We start from the raw sequence: 18,312 nt of genomic DNA on the forward strand, positions 1-18,312 counted from the left end.
GTAGCACGTAAGTTTTAATAGCTGGTCACATAAATCTCTTTAGTAACAAAATTCCTGCTAATCGAGTATCCTCTACTATGCCCTTTTGAAAGTCTTACAGTTCCTTGTCCTTGGCCATTAAATTGCTAAATAACTGTACAACATGACTACATTTCTTATGACTTAAACAGTCATCTAGGGCAATAAATTTTCTATCTCTTTTTCATAAACAAGCATTTAATATGTTTGCCTCATTTGTGTATAAAGTAAACAATCATTGTGTGTGTATATGCCATGCTTTCCAAAATAAACCTCATTTCCTTAAAAAATTTATATAAAGCGCCGTTGTAAAGGTGTAAAAGAATACTTATTCGACAATAATACTTACCAAACTACTTTCAAAATAGAATAAAGCTATGTATCTTCAATTTGTGTTAGCATCCGTGTATATTCTACAAACATTGTTACAGTTCCTAAAAATGTTTGTTTGAATTTTCGCGCAAAGCTACACGAGGGCTATCTGCGTTAGCCGTCCCTAATTTAGCAGTGTAGACTAGAGGGAAGGAAGCTAGTCATCACTACCCACCGCCAACTCTTGAGCTACTCTTTCGCCAATGAATAGTGTGATTGACCGTAACATTATAACGCCTCCACGGCTGAAAGGGCGAGCATGTTTAGTGTGACGGGGATTACAAGTTGAGTGCCTTCACCACCTGACCATGCCGGGCCATAAAAATGTTTGTTTAAGCTTCGTAGATCTAATTGATTCAAGATTAAAGTTATACTAAGTTAATCGAAATAGCGTATTTAAATACACAGTTTAATGAAACTGTGTCTAGATAGGCGCATAAAACTTTTAGTGCAGCTTAAGAATCAAATTCGTATTACCATTAAATAGTCACTACCAAATTACCTAAAGAACGACAACTTCAAAAAAGTAGTTAAATAATGTGTTTGTACTCTCGTATACAGGGATTTCTGCGCCTCGTGTTTCTGTTGTTGATGGAAGTCCTCTTCCTTCACCAAGGATAGTGAGTGCTTACGTCCATCCAGACTTTGATCGTCCCTCTAACGACCTTTCCATTCTGGTCATGTCATGGGGACAGTTTATTGACCATGATATGACTCTTGCAGCCCCACCTAGAGGTAAGTCCGAAAACACCTACAGTTTTTTATCTTATAGTTTGAAAATAATTTTTACGTAAGACGTTTTGGCAATGCGGTGGTGGAGATTTTTATTGAAATATAAATAAAGTAATGAACGTAGAAAATATCAGGTGTATTCTGTTTGATTTGTTTTGAATTTCGCGCAAAGCTATTTAAGATCTATGTATGCTAGACTTCTTTAATTAATTTAACAGTGATAGATTAGTGGGAAGGCCACCGCCAACTCTTGGACTATTCTTTCACCAAAGAAGGCATTGACCGTCTTATTATAAAGCCCTTACGGCTGAAAGGGCGAGCATGTTCTGTGACAGGGATTCAAACCTATGATTCGCAGATTGTAAGTTGAGTGTCCTAACCACTAAGCCATGCCAGACCGAAGTGTTTTACATAGAACGTAATTTTAAATTTTGTTTTAGTGATTATGATTGTTACTTATAAAGTAACAATTGTGAGAAAAATCGTGAGTAAATATGGAATTTAAAATCCACGTTAAATTTCTGAACTAAATTGTGGTTGGTTTATTATTAGTTATTTAAATGAGCTTTATAATAGGTTGTAAATAGTTAAAGCCCAGGTAATATAAATAATGATTTTTTTATATTGTTTAAATATCACTAAAAGTGGAAGTTATTTTAAACACAATTCTAAAAATCAAATTAGATTAAGAGGGATATGTTTTTAACATGCTGAATAAGTCTGTTTCTTTCTAAGAATTTTTGTGCAAAGCTACATGAGGGTTATCTACCCATAATTGTCCCTTGTTTGGAACTGACAACGTAGAGAAAAGTCTGTTAGAATATAGCATCCACCGCCAAATCTTAAGCTATTCTTTTGTGCTTCAATAAATGGATTTGACCAGCACTCTTATAGTGTACTTACGGCCCCAAAATATCCAAAGCTTCGTTGTGGCAAGAAACCTGAACCATAAACCTTTGGATTTAAAGTCCAAATACGTTAACCACTGCACCATTCCTGGTCGGCTGAATATATACAAAATTCAATTCAATTTAAGAGTAGAAGGTGCGCGCTCATTAATTTTTCAATTTTTCGTATGTTACTTGAATTCCAGCTTTTCTTTCAATAAGAAGCCATTAGTTCACAGTCGTTATGACATGATTTTCATACTAGTATACCGAAATAATAATGAAGTAGTTCCTAAACGACACTACGAATACATACAGACAACAGAGTTGATGCTAGAGATATATTTTCCTGATCGTTTTAGAAAGATAACAAATACAGACTAAATAAGATAGTTAAACTAGTCCAGTTTAAAATATGAAATAATGCCAAATCAATTAAATATGTCTCCTAGTTGATTCAAACAAATGCATTCAAACTAGTTACAAAGGTTAAGTATTCCAAAGAAACAACTGATTAACCTTTGATAAATGTAGGTCAAAGATCAAGATGTATATTAATGTAGCTAGTATAGTGAAACGTTCAGACATTTTTATTGTTTTCTTCAGATGAAAACGACCTGGATTTCATCTGTTGTGGAATTCCTAAAGAACAACAGCACCCTAACTGCATGACCATTGATATTCCTCCTGATGACCCTTTTTATTCTCGCTACGGACAGACATGTATGGAGTTTAAACGCGTTCTTGCTGGCCATAGACCTGGTTGTGCTCTTGGTAGGTGATGATTGATCTGTTTCTTAATACATATATATTGTTGATAAAAGTAAAAAAGATAACAATAAACTCTTAGTGGATACTGATGAATAGGATTTTCACAATACCTTGATACAGCTGAGACTTCTCTTCTATAGTTAATTCTCTCTTTGACAAAAAATGACCAGCTTTAGAAGTATTCCATATATATATATATCAAGTACATGTTTGCTCAAACCTTTATCACGTTGTAACAAACGTAAAACACTGATGCATAAGTTTAAGAATAGTTGAGTACCAAACATTTCTAAACCTAGTTTGTACTGAACAATATGATGTATACGTTTTCAAGAATCCAATAATTCTCTAATACAATAGTTACATTCCAAAAAGCTGTATTATTTTCGTTTTATTTACGTGTGTGGGTGGGGAAGTATTTAACCTATTTTAATATATCTGACATCTTGGGCTTTTGTAGGTCCAAGAGTACATATTAACCTACTGACCCAGACACTGGATGCTAATTTTCTGTATGGTTCAACAGAAAAACTTGCCAGAGAACTTCGACTTGGTAAAGGAGGTAAGCCTAACAAATAAATAAATAAAAACTTATAAAAGGTTTCTGACTTGCTACTGGGAGAAAATTAAAAAAAAAACTACCAAAGGTCTCTTTAGTGGTGTAATTGTGTCTTTAAAAATTATTATGAGGTATTTGTTATAATAATTTAAACAAAAATATCGTAAACCTTCTGACCAGAGATCTCAAACACATTAAAAAAGGTATGGATATTTAGATAGCCAACCAGAATTCTCTGAGGTCTTTAAAAATGCTGTCTAGAAAAGGGTAGTTGGGATATGGCACTTAGTGAATATAATGTGTGTTTGACTGCAAGTGAAGATGATGAATAAATCCAATACTAAGGAAGTCAGTGGTTGAAGGTCTAACTAGAGGATTATGACGTGTGGAAGAAATTAGTAGGTGAAATAAAAGTCAACAGAGAGTTGTTATAGTATGCAGGGATGTTTTATACATAGAGTTCAGATTAAAAACTTTCAAAATTTTCTTACATGTAAGTGTTTACAGCTATAGAACTTTGATTACGGAAGTGGCTAAATTTCTTTTGCCTTTGCTATCTATTGTTTAGGGTCACTCTCCTGCTGCAACATTCTCGTTAAAAATAGTTCTATAAAATTGATCGTACTATGCAAAACTAGACACAATATTTTCCACTGGTGGGTCATGTGATACCTTAAAGTCATGACCTCTCTTATTTTCTTATGTTGGGAATGGCCAACAGTGACTTAGGTTGCAATGATGTTTTTTTTTCTATTTCTTGAGCATATTCTAGATTTTGGAAATCTACTTAAACCCAAAGCTCTCAATTCCAGTAAAGATTCCTCATAAGTAAATACACTCACTCTGTTTGTGTTTGAATACCGAATAAAGATTTCCACTCTCTATTATATTGTGTTCAGACTCTCACAACTCAGTGAAAGTCAGATAACATAGATTTACTCAGTGGTACATTTCATTATCGAACCTCCAGTTATTCCGTGAATCCTATCCATTTACACCTAAAGAAAATCAATGGACTTGAGAATCCCACATCATTAACTAAGTTTAAATACAATTTCATTTAACAGTCGGTAGAAAAACAACAACTTCAGAATGTCACTGTAAAACAGTAGCAACAACAACAATAAGATAAGGATTATAAACAATATACAAACATGAAAAGGTTAACAGCAAAATCCGACAATTTTTCTATTATTTCTGCATTACAAACACCGGAAAGCCAGTTTGACCTTTTATACACATGGTGGCTCATTTCCGAAGGAAAGAGTTAAGAGTTTCATTTGAAAATTCAGTATCTTACTAGCAAGTGTAAGTTACGTTAACGTCTAAAACCTACAGCGAGATTGTTTTTAAATCGTTTTATCTTCACGAAACAAAAAAGGCTGCACCAATACAGAGATATAATACAATATTTTATTACAATAAGTTTTCCTTATACTCTCATTGTAATAAGACGTGTTATAAAGTAACAACAAAAAATTAAAATCAAATTTCAAACACTGAGATTATTTTTACTACTTCTGATAGAAATGACTTTTTTTAGGGCTCATGCGAGTCACTGATTATTTTCGTGACTACGGACTGAAACCATTGCTGCCTCCTTTGTCTTCTACTCCTGAGAAAGACTGTACTGCCAGGCCACGTCACTTGTACTGTTTCAATGCCGGTAGGTGGCAGAAAATAATAATAAGTAAACAAAATATTTGGATTAATACTTCTAAATTAATACATGAGAGAAATAAATATCTAACTATCACACATCAGTGTGAAGCTTTCTGTTCCGTTTTATTAAGATTCATGACAGAAGCCTAAAAAATATTCTAGATTGTGTTTTTCAAAGCAATTATATAAATGAGGTTACATTATCAATTTTGGGATTTTTGTTTCAGTATGTATGTTCGATATATTTAAACATGCTTTCTTTTAATAAAAAATAAATTATGCTATAAGATAATGACACATGCGCTTGACATTTAAAATGTAACTATAGGAATAACTTGAGTTTATTAGTTTTTTTAAACGTCAGTTCAAAATGCGTAATATCATTACAACTGGGAAAAACAACTATTTTAAAACTAAAATTTGGAAAGTAGCTAGAAAGTAACCCTATCAGGAGAAGAGAAATTATGAAAAAAGCTTCAAATGTTCACAGATAATATAAAAACACAACTTCATAATTCCGTATAGAAAAGTGCAATTTTAAATAAACAACAATTTTGTGTTTTTTCTCTTATTGTTGAAAGGTGATGAGCGGGTCAATGAACAGATTCATTTGACTGTAATCCACACAATGTATGTCCGCGACCACAACCGAATAGCTACCGAACTTTCCCGACTAAACCCGCACTGGAACGACGAGAGGATTTACCACGAAACACGTCACATCATAGCGGCTTCTGTGCAGCACATTACTTATACCGAGTTTTTACCCATGATTCTCGGTGAAGAGATGGTAGCTCGTTACAACTTGACCGTGAAAACTCACGTAAAAATTTTGTTATTATTAAATATTCAAATAATTATCAAATGCAAACTAATTAGTCCAATATATTCGTAAACAGCTTAGCAATATATTACTCGATCAGTCTGTATGTTTTAAAACAAAGCCACATTATGCTATCTGCTGTATCTATCGCGGGAAGTCGAACCTCGGTTTTTTTGGCGTTGAAAATCCTTAAATTTACCACTATCTCACGGGGGCACAATGAGCTGTCTGTGCTGTGTCCACAACAAGTATAGAAGAAGTGTGAGTCCTCAGATTTATTACTTAGCCAATGATCGGCTACTGGATTAAAATAACTGTTTCGAGAGTTGATCAATTGTTAACGAAATAAAACACCAAAAACAATCTACACACTGTACAATTATTGTTATGTTTGTTTGTTTAGAATTAAGCACAAAGCTACAAAAGTGACTATCTATGCTTTGCCCACCACGGGTAACGAAACCTGGTTTATAATGGTGTGAATCCGCAGATATACCGCTGTGCCACCGGGGTTGGTGGTGTTCTATTTGTACATAATATTAGTTAGATTTACATAATAACTTCATAGTTCTCGCACAACTGTGAAAAATAGGTGGTCACTAGTATTTCTTGATTTCGTTTGGTTTGAATTTCGCGCAAAGCTACACAAGGGCTATCTGCCCTAGCTGTCCCTAATTTACCAATTTAAGACTAGAAGGAAGGCAGCTAGTCATCACCACATACCGCCAACTCTTGGGTTACTCTTTAACCAACGAATAGCGGGATTATCCATCACATTATAAGGCCCCCACGGCTGAAAGAGCGAGCATGTTTGGTATTCGATAGGGATTCGAACCCACGACCCTCGGATTATGAGTCAAGTGCCTTAACCATCTGGCTATTTTTTGATCAAAGAATCATCCAATTGCTAGGGCTTTTTACGTGGATTTGTGTCTTAAGATAACTTGCCAGAAATATTCATTAAGTTACAGTTAAAATTTTCGGTTGGGACTAAAATCGGAATACAGAAAAGTTTTAAATAAATTCTGATTCCTAGAGACCGTGTGCGTGAGATTGCGGGGCCCAGTCCCCGCAAAAGGTATAATACATATCTTATTTGTTTTATTATTGTAAGCTGTATTCAGTGATATAGAATTGCAGGAATGCCCAAAACGTTAAATCTGGATGTATATTGGACCTTAAAAAAGCTGCCTTACCTATCCATATGATTACATATTAATTATTCTCATGTCACAAAGTGTCCAAGAATTGTACGATCAAGATTTGACTCTAATCGGTAGGCCCGGCATGGCCAGGTGGGTTAAGACACTTGACTCGTAATCTGATGGTCGCGGATTCGAATCTCCATCGCACCAAACATGCTCGTCCTTTCAGCCGCGAGTGTGTTATAATGTGACGATCAATCCCACTATTCGTTGGTAAAAGAGTCGCCCAAGAGTTGGCGGTGGGTGATGATGACTAGCTGCCTTCCCTCTAATCTTACACTGCTAAATTATGGACGGCTAGCGCAGATAACCCTCGTGTAGCTTTGCGCGAAATACAAGACTCAAATTGGAAAAAGTATAATTTGGCGCCTATAACCTGACATCCTACTTATCTATATATGTATATACATACGTAATTTTTAATCAGATATGGAGACATTCAAATAAAAGTTGTTGTTTTTTCATTGAATTTACAGATCTAATGTTTTCACAAAGATAATATTTATTCATTTAGCTGTATCTATAGGATTTTCATTTTGCTTTTCGAAATACTTATGTCGCTGTTGGTCTGTTGTATAATTTATGTAATGAAATCGCCACAAATCACCCAGCGTTCAATACTTTATGTGAAAAACATCCGATATCTTCCACACATGAGAGTTTTCGAGTTAAAAATCTCGAATTCCACGATTTTATAAAATTAGCGTAGATATTTTATCAATTTTTTCTCTTCTTTGTTGGCAGTGTTTCATATTAATCAAACATGCTTCAAGGGAAAATATGGCTTCAAAAACCTCATATCTGATTCAAAAGAATACATCAGGATATTTCTTGAAAGATTGATTGAATTTCAATAGTTGCTTTTGTTTATTTACCTTTATTGTACTGGGGCCTGGCATGGCCTAGCGCGTAAGGCGTGCAACTCGTAATCCGAGGGTCGCGGGTTCGCGCCCGCATCGCGCCAAACGTGCTCGCCCTCCCAGCCGTGGGGGCGTTATAATGTGACGATCAATCCCACTATTCGTTGGTAAAAGAGTAGCCCAAGAGTTGGCGGTGGGTGGTGATGACTAGCTGCCTTCCCTCTAGTCTTACACTGCTAAATTAGGGACGGCTAGCACAGATAGCCCTCGAGTAGCTTTGTGCGAAATTCCAAAACAAACAAACAAATTTATTGTACTGCTGATGAATATTCGAATGTAACACAAAACATCAGTACGTGTGTATGTTCATAAGTTGACTCAACTGTTAACAAGTCTTGCCGTACGCTAGCGTAGATCACCCAATTTAGTTTCGTTTTAAATTTATTTTTTGTGTTCGATTTTTGTTACAATCCTATACCTTCAGTAACTTTTCTACGAATACTCTTAATTAAATTCGTCACACATCGAAAGGAAACCTGAAGTGGTTCTTCGCACGTTAAGGGTGATGGTATGTGCCTGTATCCGTTTCACTATTCTGTAAACTCGCTTTTTCTGTCCAAACGTAAGTGTACATATATCTGTTTGAAAGTCATTCCTGTTACTTACTTGAATATTGTATCAGGTTTTAGCAATAATTATAAGAAACTTTGTTGTCATCAATTTAATCGATTAAAAACTCTGGTGTAAAAAATGTCTTCCCTATGTGTGTTGTTCGTTATATCCATTGCTTATTATTAACATCTAGGGTTATTGGAACGGTTATGACCCCAATATACACATGGGAATGTCTAGTTGTTTCCAATCAGCCGCTTTTCGGTTTGGACACACCTTCATTCAGGGTATGGTGCGAAGATATAACAAGTTCCACGAATTTGTGGGTAAGAACTGGTGCTTTTTCTATCCCTAAACTTTATTTCGTACTGGTGAATTATTAGCTGAAATTATAGTACGAAATGTGTAAAAAACATTTAACTATACAAGGTGTTAAACTGGTTTAATTAAAGCATTACTTACTGGAATTCGGAGTAAATATAATTGATTCTTCATATAATAACTAGTGTTTTTATCGCTTTGCACCAAATCAGACTAGTGTTTGTATTTTTTTTAGTAAGGTATGCTGTTTTTATTACGTATTGTTCCTTTCATCAATTATTGGTTATTATATGGAATGTATTTACTTTATTTTATTTGTCCCACATCATCATACTTTTATTATAAAGTTTGATTTGCATTGTTAACTCATATTTTGTATTTAAGACTAATCTAAATCTACTTAGTTCGCCGAACCTCGTGAGATATTATTGGGTTTATGGCCGAAATATCATTAACAGCGAGTGCACCTAACTGATGAAAAAAATACATTTTAATTCTTATAAATAGTCAATTAGTAGTGTCGATTATCCAGGATGATTGTTAATTTCGGTCTAAGTATTCTGATAGAGAATTACATTCGTTTACCAGGGGAGGATCCCCTTCGTACCCTCCTACGTCAACCTTATATTCTCTACGAACCTGGCAAGATTGATGAACTCATTGGTGGTCTTATCAACACTCCCGCTCAGACCTACGACCCTTTCATAACCCAAGAGGTAGGGTGATCTTTGTTAACTTCGAGAGAGCAATTACTTATAATACCGAAACAAAAGTGTTTAAATATCTGAGCCTGTATATTCTAATATCTAGGTAACCAACCACTTGTTCCAAGAACCACCTATGCCCTTCGGAATGGACTTAGTGACCTTCAACCTGATGAGAGGGCGTGAGATTGGACTACCAGGTTATAACTTCTTTCGGGAATGGTGCGGTTTGGGACGAGCCAAAACTTTTGAGGAACTGGAGCCTGTAATGAATAACGGAACTGCCTACAAGTTCTCTCAGCTATATAAGTAAGTCTGCGACTCTGAATAATTGGATTTTATGTAGAATTACAAGTTTTCATGAATTACACAATACTTCAGAATAAGCTTAAAACTCTCTTTTTTTCACTACGTGTGTATTTACGCCTTTTCTTGATCTATAACACCAAAATATTTTCATTATCTGTCATATTTCATGTATATAACATTTTGCTAACCTCAGTTTTAGAATTTTTATTAATAATATAACCTGTAAAAATTGAATTCACAGAGGTCCCGATGTAATCTTAGTGGACTGTGATTCCAAATATTTACGGTTCGAGTTACGTTTCCGCAAAAACGCGCTTTGCATTTTGAGTCCTTGATAACATTATAAGAGTGAGGGCCAAATCTCACTATTCGGTCTGATAAGATTAGAGAGTGATTACTGTTGACTTGTAATCAGTTCGAAAATAGTAACGACAATATGCAGATGGCGCCTTTTCTTTTGTGGTAATGTGACGCGAACCACAGAATTTCAGTTCGACATACTAACTACTGGGCGTGCTCGGCCCCTCACAGTTTGCCCTCCACATGATAACAGTAGGTATTAAGCTCGGCTCCAGCTTATCTATCTTGGGGAGCTGCAGTAGAACTTTTGTGAGGACCTCCACACAGTGATAAGGATTTTCAGAAAAGGTAATAAAACACACACTTTTGACTCACACGACTTGTTTCTTCTGAGTTTTGAAACAGTTAGGGAACACAAACTGGTTTGTCAGAGTGAAATTTTCGCCCCACTAAAGCCGACCTTGGCAAGTGTGATTTTAGGAAAAATATAAAACACTATTTTCTTCTTTTCTAGACACCCAGACGATATTGATCTCTGGAGTGGTGGAATTTCAGAGCGCCACGTATCGGGAGGTTTAATTGGCCCAACCTTCGCCTGCATCATCGCTCGTCAATTTGTAAATCTTAAAATGGAGATCGTTTTTGGTACGAAAATTCTGATTTCCCATCTGCCTTTACTCCAGGTAACATACATTTGTACAATACAACTATTTTTCAAAGCGTTTGTCAAATCATGTAATCTTAGTCATATAAATAATATATATATATATTAGTTGTATTATCTAAACTATGTCAGTGTCCTACCTGGTGATAGTTACTCTATGCCAGCGGCTCGCGAAGTATTTCAGGGGATTCTTGGGAAAAATTCCTTAATTGTAGAAGTAAAAGTGTTTGCTCGCATCACCAGATTAAAACTTCAAGAATCCTCGTGAGAAATGAAAAGGTGAGGATGGTAATTGGCTGTTTGTAAAAGTAAACAGACTCATAGTGTTGTTTTTAAAATTAAGATGACGAACAAATTTAGGCCTAATCGAAATTGTACAAGTTACGAAAGTGACATCTTGGAAGATTATTGTTGCTTTCATACTTTAATAATAAATAGTGTGTAATAAAAGTGTTATAAGAAAAACAAATTAATATTTCTAAGATCACTGCTTCTATAATTTATACTCAAGTAAGGGAGAATATTCCTGGAAAACCTTTGTGTAGTATTTGTGTTTTATTACAATATATATATTTTTTTGTTTTTTAGATTTTTGTTTGTTTTTTGTATTTCGCACAAAGCTACTCGAGGGCTATCTGTGCTAGCCGTCCCTAATTTAGCAGTGTAAGACTAGCTGCCTTCTCTCTAGTCTTAGCCGTGGGGGCGTTATAATGTGCGGTCAATCCCACTATTTGTTGCTAAAAGAGCGAGCATGTTTGGCGCGAAGGGGATGCGAACCCGCGACCCTCAGATTACGAGTCGCACGCCTTAACACGCTTGGCCATGCCAGGCCTTTAGATCTTTAGATCCTTGATTTGTTAAATTAAAGTGTCATTATTTTTGGAGTAATTAGAGAGGAAAAGGTTTTATTATAATTGGGATGTATTGCGTTAGGTAATAATAAAATGCGAACATCATAGAACTATTTACATAGGTTCGTTAGTTGTTGTTCTTTTTAACGCAGTATTTGATTATGTTTCTGCACTTTTTTCTCGAAAGATGACATGGCATAGCCTAGTGGTTAGCGTATTCCACTGTTAACCTGAGAGTAGCGGGTTCCACATCTCGTCACTGAACATGCTTTCCCTTTCAACCGTATTCCATTCAAGTATTCGTTGGTAACCCAAGAGTTGATGGTGAATAGTGTTGACCAGGTGCCCTTCCTCAAGTTTATGACTGATAAATTAGTAACGGCTAGTGCAGATAGCTCTCATCTAGTTTTGCGCGAAATTCAAATCAAAACCAAACCCATCGACTATCGAAGTTGTGTGTTTGTACAAAAGCCAAGGTGGACACGTCAGATTAACTGGAATCTCTAGCTTCCAACCGAGGGTCGTACGGGCGGTTGAGAACATTTCTAACTCAGAACTGCAGTTATCAATTGGTTACAGTAACGAAATTATTATCCAGCGTAGTTAACTTTGTTTCACCCTTCAATTTATATCAACGAGATAAGAATAAAAGTGTACGCTAGAAATTTAAACAGTCAAAATGACTGTTTCTCGCCTTTTGGGTAAGATTCTCTGTCATTGATTTTACTGGATCTATGAACGCTGCTGTTGCTTATAACTGTAGCTTTTGGTTAATTAATCATCCTAGAGTTGATTTCTTGTGAATTGTCGCGCAAAGCTTCACGAGGGCTATTCCCACTAACTGTACCTAAGTTAGCAGTGTAAGACTATAGGGAAAGCAACTAGTCATTATCACTCACTGCAAACTCTTGAGCTACTCATTTACCAACGAATAGTGGGATTAATCATCACATGATAACGCCCCCATGGCTAAAAGGATGCCATGTTTAGTGAGATGGGGATTTGAACCACGACGCTCGGATTATAAGTCAAGCACTCTAACCACCTGGCTATGCCGAGCCTCTACGTAGAGGCTTATTACTCAATATTATCACGGTGTTACAATTAAAATTATATATTAACACAATTTTAACCAATTTGAATACGAGACTAACATATTATTCTACTGAAATAAAAGAAACTTAAACGGTATTCATTGCAGAACAACTTCAAGAAATTAGAAAATCTTACCAGGCTAGAATTTTCTGTGAGAATGCTGATGATATGCCTACCATCCAGCTCTACGTCATGAGGCTCGCTCATCCAATTTAGTAAGTAATTTTTTTAAATTTTTTCTAAGTGTAATTATTATTCTGAATTTGGTTTCAATTGTCATTTCTATAAAAAAATTATTTGCAATTGTCATCTTAAAATGGCAAAATAACGTGTATATTCAAGAATTACATTTACTATGGATTTTTTTATATACGTAAGATATGGACTGTGAGTGTTCAGTTTGTATGCGATATTTACTGTATATACAGTGGGTAGACAAAAAAAAAGTGGCCACCCATGAAAATGTTGTTAATTTGCTATATCTTTCATTAGGTAACACAAGAATATGTAAAAATATATATATTTTGGAATGCAATCTACGAGATCTATTCAACACTGGATTTTGTAAATACCTGAATTTCTCATGACTTTAGTTACATTTTCTCATAAAAAGAGTTGTGCACCTGCTATAGTTTATTAGATCTTTTTATTCCCCTTAACCAACAACATAATTAGACAAGTTTCTCTGCAATAATCGAACGTAAAAATTAAACTACAAATAACACAAACCAGTTTCACAACTTAATATGTAGTCGACGTTCCCTTGGATTTCAGTACTGCTTCACATCGATGTGACATGCTTTCAATGACTTGGTGCAGGTATTCCTGAGCGATTGACTGGCGTTCTTCTTTGAGTACTTTAAAAAGTTAATCTTCTGTGTTTGGCGTGCAATCTTTTATTAATAGGTTTAACTCAGCCCATACATTTTCAATCTGATTGATATCAGGTGATTGAACTGGTCATTCCATAACATCAATTCTCTTGTTTCTAAGATATATATTTCAGCTACTCCGCAATTGCAGAGAAATTTGATCATTTTGTAGCCTAAATGCAATAAAAAGATCTAAGAAAGTACAGCAGGTACGCAACACTTTTTATGAGAAAATGCAACTAACATTATGAAAAGTTCAGGTACTTACAAAAGCCAGTGTCAAAATTAGGATTTCAGATCATATTTGAACAGATCTCTTCGAGTTCATTCTAAAACCATATAGTTATACATATTTTTGTGTTATCTAATAAAATATACAACAAATCAAGAACATTTTCAGGGGGGGATACTTTTTTTTGCCCACCCCATGTAAATCATAATAATGTGCTTACATATATTACCGTAATTCTATTCAAATGTTTCATTAACACTGTTGACCTTTGAGATTTTCTATTGTTTAAAGTGTTATTGACTTAATTTTACAATAACGAAATTTATTAAAACACGTTATTTTTTAGTAATCCACGCATGCTCTGTGAGGATATCCCATCAATTGATCTCCGCTTCTGGCAAGAAGATCCAGTACACGGAGGTTATTCTTTCAAGAAGTAGATACATTTCTCAAACAAGGGAGGTTAATTATAACCCAGACTAACAATGTTTGTACAGATATGAATATTTTATAATAACCAAGAGAGAAGCAAAGCATTTATTTAGTCAGTGAATGGTGGAAAACAAGAAATACTCAATAAATATAACCCTTTTAATAATAAATAAAATAATTTTTGGATTAAGATAAAAGTACAGTTTTCAGTAAAGTGATTAAACATATTACTAGTTTGAGTTTACGTCAATGACATTTCTTATTCATTGGTTAAATACAACATTATGCTTTAAAACAGACTTTTAAAACATGAGCTTTGTAATTATACATTTATATACGAGTGTTTATTCACAAAATTACATTTTGAGGAATATTCTTCGTATTAGGTGACTGATGACGTTTCGTTTCTTATACTTCAATCTTCTTTTTAACCAACTTTAGAATCGAAACGTCTTCACTGGCAAAATGGAAAGATTAAATATAAATGAATTAATATTTCTAATTTAATAAGAATTATTGCGACTACTTGAAATTATTACCTTATGCAAGTACCATCTAATGCTGAAAAACTAACGGTTAATAAACATTCTGGGACCTGTAGTGACTGACCGCTATAAAACGCAATGTCTCAAACTGTGGTACTTGTAATACACCATAGGTTAAACTTCTGTATTTTAATAATTGGGCAAACAACATAATTTGAAGGCAGCCTACATTTGTACCCTCAGTTAAATCAATATACACATATATATAAAAAAAAGAGCTATTATACTAGTTCTGAAGTTTCCACCACCTAATATATTGTTTGATTTCTACTTCATTTTGAGTTACGTCTGTGCGTTATAGAATTATTCAATTACATTCTAATATATGTACAAATAAGGTATTTTTCATGCGTAAAACTTGTTTAGAACAAAACAGCTTGATTCAGTTACTTAGTATAAGTAGACCAGTTTAGATAAAAATATATGATAATTCCAAGTAACAAGCTATCATGGAGCATGCTGTGGTACTGCCTTAAATACAGGTGTTTAATTTTTTTACTTACTTGTACATGTTCTCACATCGTTAACGATGCACTAGAACTTAATTTAAATATGTTCACCATTAAAGCTTCGATTGTCAGTTTTCAAATAAAAAATCTCAAAATCACTAAAAGTAAAAACAAAAAAAAAGGCATTTTGTGAAAAATTGAAACTGAGCGGGGCTATTAGACTAGAACATAAAACTTCACATAAAATGAGTATTATTAGTGTATTTACTGGATGTAAACTAGGTGTTTTTGAAAGCCAAACTGAAACGGTATAATGAAGTAAGGTTATACCCCCCCCCCCCCATTTTAAAAATGTAGCTATCAACACGTAATATCCTCCCAAGAAACACTGGACTCTAAAGCAGTTTCTTCTATAATAAGATGTTTAATTTTCGAAGAAGAAACCACAATAAACCAATGTCCGTCAGAAGCTTTATATGTGTGATCCTTTTAATAAACAAAAGAGGATGGGAGAGGGGTCTTTTCCAAGAAAAAAGATCTGGTCTTTTTTTATGCACAATTAATTTAAATGACGTAAATGAAATTCAAATATTCATTTCGAAAATTAGAAGAATGTTCAGGTGATTGGTCGACCCCCCCCCTTCCCCCATGGCTACATATAGCAGTCAAAATGCCTGAAAATTTTACGGAATACCCTATTGACTGATAGCAATAATAAATTAGCTCTCTATTATTTTTTTACGCGCTACGCAAGGTGTTTATAATTTTGTAATTTGAGAAGTAAAATATTGACAGTTAATTGTAAATGTTTTTAAATGAGCAGTTTTGTTTACTGAAGAAAAAAGCTATTATTTTCACGACTCTTTGAGGGCATATTCACAATACATTGAAAACATTCTGAGCTTTCAAGTGTTTTTAGCAGCTTTTCACGAAACTTGGGTTATTTTGGATTATAGAAAACTATTCAGTTACTTTTTCTTATACCTCCTGGCGAGCTCGTTCTTTCTACGGTCACGTGCTCATGTTACTTCCAGAACACGTTAAATGCTGTTTTTTTACAACCATATTCATTATCTTGTAAATAGTTTCTTTTTTTCATTTTTAGGTTTTAGATGTATTAGATGTTATTTTTAGAAGTTTTCCTTTGAGATTTGTTTATAAACCTTTTATTTGTTTCGTGCATACGTTACACAGAAAAATGAGAATAATAAAAAAATGTTTAGTCAACGAAAGTAGTATTATGTTAAAACAAATGTTTGTAATCCCTATACCTCACCTCAAGTTAACATCTTACCATTACTAAAAAATGTTTTCAGTGCTGTGTAAATTTGCTCTTATATTTCACCAAGTTCAAACCTTGGGTATATGAACAGGTGTGTTCTGGTGAAGTGAAACAAAACTGCCATTTAAATTTCTCTGAAATTATTTTATTTATTTTGACTAAAACACAAGTAACAATGGGAACTTTGGCATTAAAATGTTAGTTTAGCTTTGGTTTTTGGTGACTCGGTGACACCTTGGTTTGATATATAAATACTGATGGAGTTGGTCGGTGGTCGGGTTTACTTTTCTATTATTTATTTTTGCCTCTAATTTTGGTCTTGTGAATTTGTTATTTAAAAACAAACAAACAAATATATAAAACAGTGTCTTTAAAGCTAGAGGCCTTGACAGAAACAGTATTGCATTGACAGCACCACATACTGTCAAATTTTTCTAGGTACATTACTGTGTTTTTTTTCTGTAAAAGAGCTTCATTAGTTTTATTCAATCATGCGTGAGGAGGTTAAGCCCAGAAAAACCTTTAAAAATGATTTATTGATATTGATGTACAAACGTTGATTAATTACCCTCTGATAAAGTGTTACTATTTCCAGTTGTTTGTTTATTTGTTTCTTAAGTTGTGAATAAAGTGTTTATTTGGGAAAAATATGTAATAAGGTTGCGGTTAATTTTAGTGAATTATAAAGAAAAAGAAAGAATGAAATAAAGGTTATGTCGTCCTGTACAAAAACAACTTTGAAGAAAACAAATGAAATATAGTAAGCATTGGAACATAAGGCTTGTTTAGAATAAAACAATTTTTACAGTGTTAAAATGTGTAAAATTCACGGAAAGATAACAGTGTAGTGACATTTTGCATCTCTTAGCCAATCAACATTATCTGAAGTAATAAGATTGTTTGTTTGTTTTGAATTTTCCGCAAAGCTACAAGAGGACTATCTGCACTATCCTTTCTTAATTTAGCAGTGTAAGACTAGGGAGGAAGGCAGTTAGTCATCATCACCCACTGCTAACTCTTGGGCTATTCTTTTACCAACGAATAGTGGGATTGAACGTCAAATTTTAACGCCTCTACGGCTGAAAGGACTAACTTATTTGCTGGGACGGGGATTCGAGCCCACAGCCTTCAGATTGCGAGTCATGCGCCTCACCATCTGACCATGCAACAAGAACTGAAGAGGGAAGAGAATAACTTGAAGAAAAATTAAGTCTTTATTTAAGCTTGTTGATTGACAGCGTTTCGAATCCCATTCGTTCTCATATTTATTTACAAAGACATTCGTAGCCATATGCTACATTGTTTCTTAGAAAGAGCGTTGTGTTTTTTCTTATAGCAAAGCCACATCGGTATATCTGCTGAGTCTACCGAGGGGAATCGAACCCCTGATTTTAGCTTTATAAATCCTTAGACTTACCTTTGTACTAGCAGGGGAAGGGGCTTCTTACAAATAAATATGGCTATATAACAAAAATAAAATCCCGACAGTCAAACATCACGATACAACCTTTCTTATTAAACTAAATAAAAAATTTAACGAACTGGTTGGAGGTTTTGTTCAAAATTACAAAACTATTGACATTCGATAAAAATTTAAAGTCTTGAAAAATGTATGTGAAAGTATGTAATTTTCTAGCGAACTAAATATCTACGTGGTTTTCATGCCATAAACAGCGTGTGCCTTAACGAACAACTGGTGTGGCTTTGCGAGAAATTCAAAAACGAACTCTTGAATTAAGAGCACGATTAACTGAA

At 34.4% G+C, this 18,312-nt stretch overlaps 1 pseudogene across 1 annotated transcript in view; it reads left to right on the forward strand.

The window, feature by feature from the left end:
- The window catches only part of LOC143249634 (peroxidase-like), a 54,731-nt pseudogene extending 37,532 nt beyond the window's left edge, over nt 1–17,199 (forward strand). The window contains exons 6-16 of the transcript XR_013027880.1: nt 952–1,125; nt 2,616–2,783; nt 3,241–3,342; nt 4,883–5,005; nt 5,583–5,824; nt 8,695–8,827; nt 9,411–9,538; nt 9,633–9,835; nt 10,650–10,818; nt 12,852–12,960; nt 14,196–17,199. The product of XR_013027880.1 is annotated as a peroxidase-like (transcript). The remainder of the gene's footprint in view (nt 1–951; nt 1,126–2,615; nt 2,784–3,240; nt 3,343–4,882; nt 5,006–5,582; nt 5,825–8,694; nt 8,828–9,410; nt 9,539–9,632; nt 9,836–10,649; nt 10,819–12,851; nt 12,961–14,195) is intronic.
- Nucleotides 17,200–18,312: the final 1,113 nt, after the last annotated feature.

This window comes from Tachypleus tridentatus, chromosome 4 (genome assembly GCF_004210375.1).
Source record: "Tachypleus tridentatus isolate NWPU-2018 chromosome 4, ASM421037v1, whole genome shotgun sequence".
Classification (NCBI taxonomy): domain Eukaryota; kingdom Metazoa; phylum Arthropoda; class Merostomata; order Xiphosura; family Limulidae; genus Tachypleus; species Tachypleus tridentatus.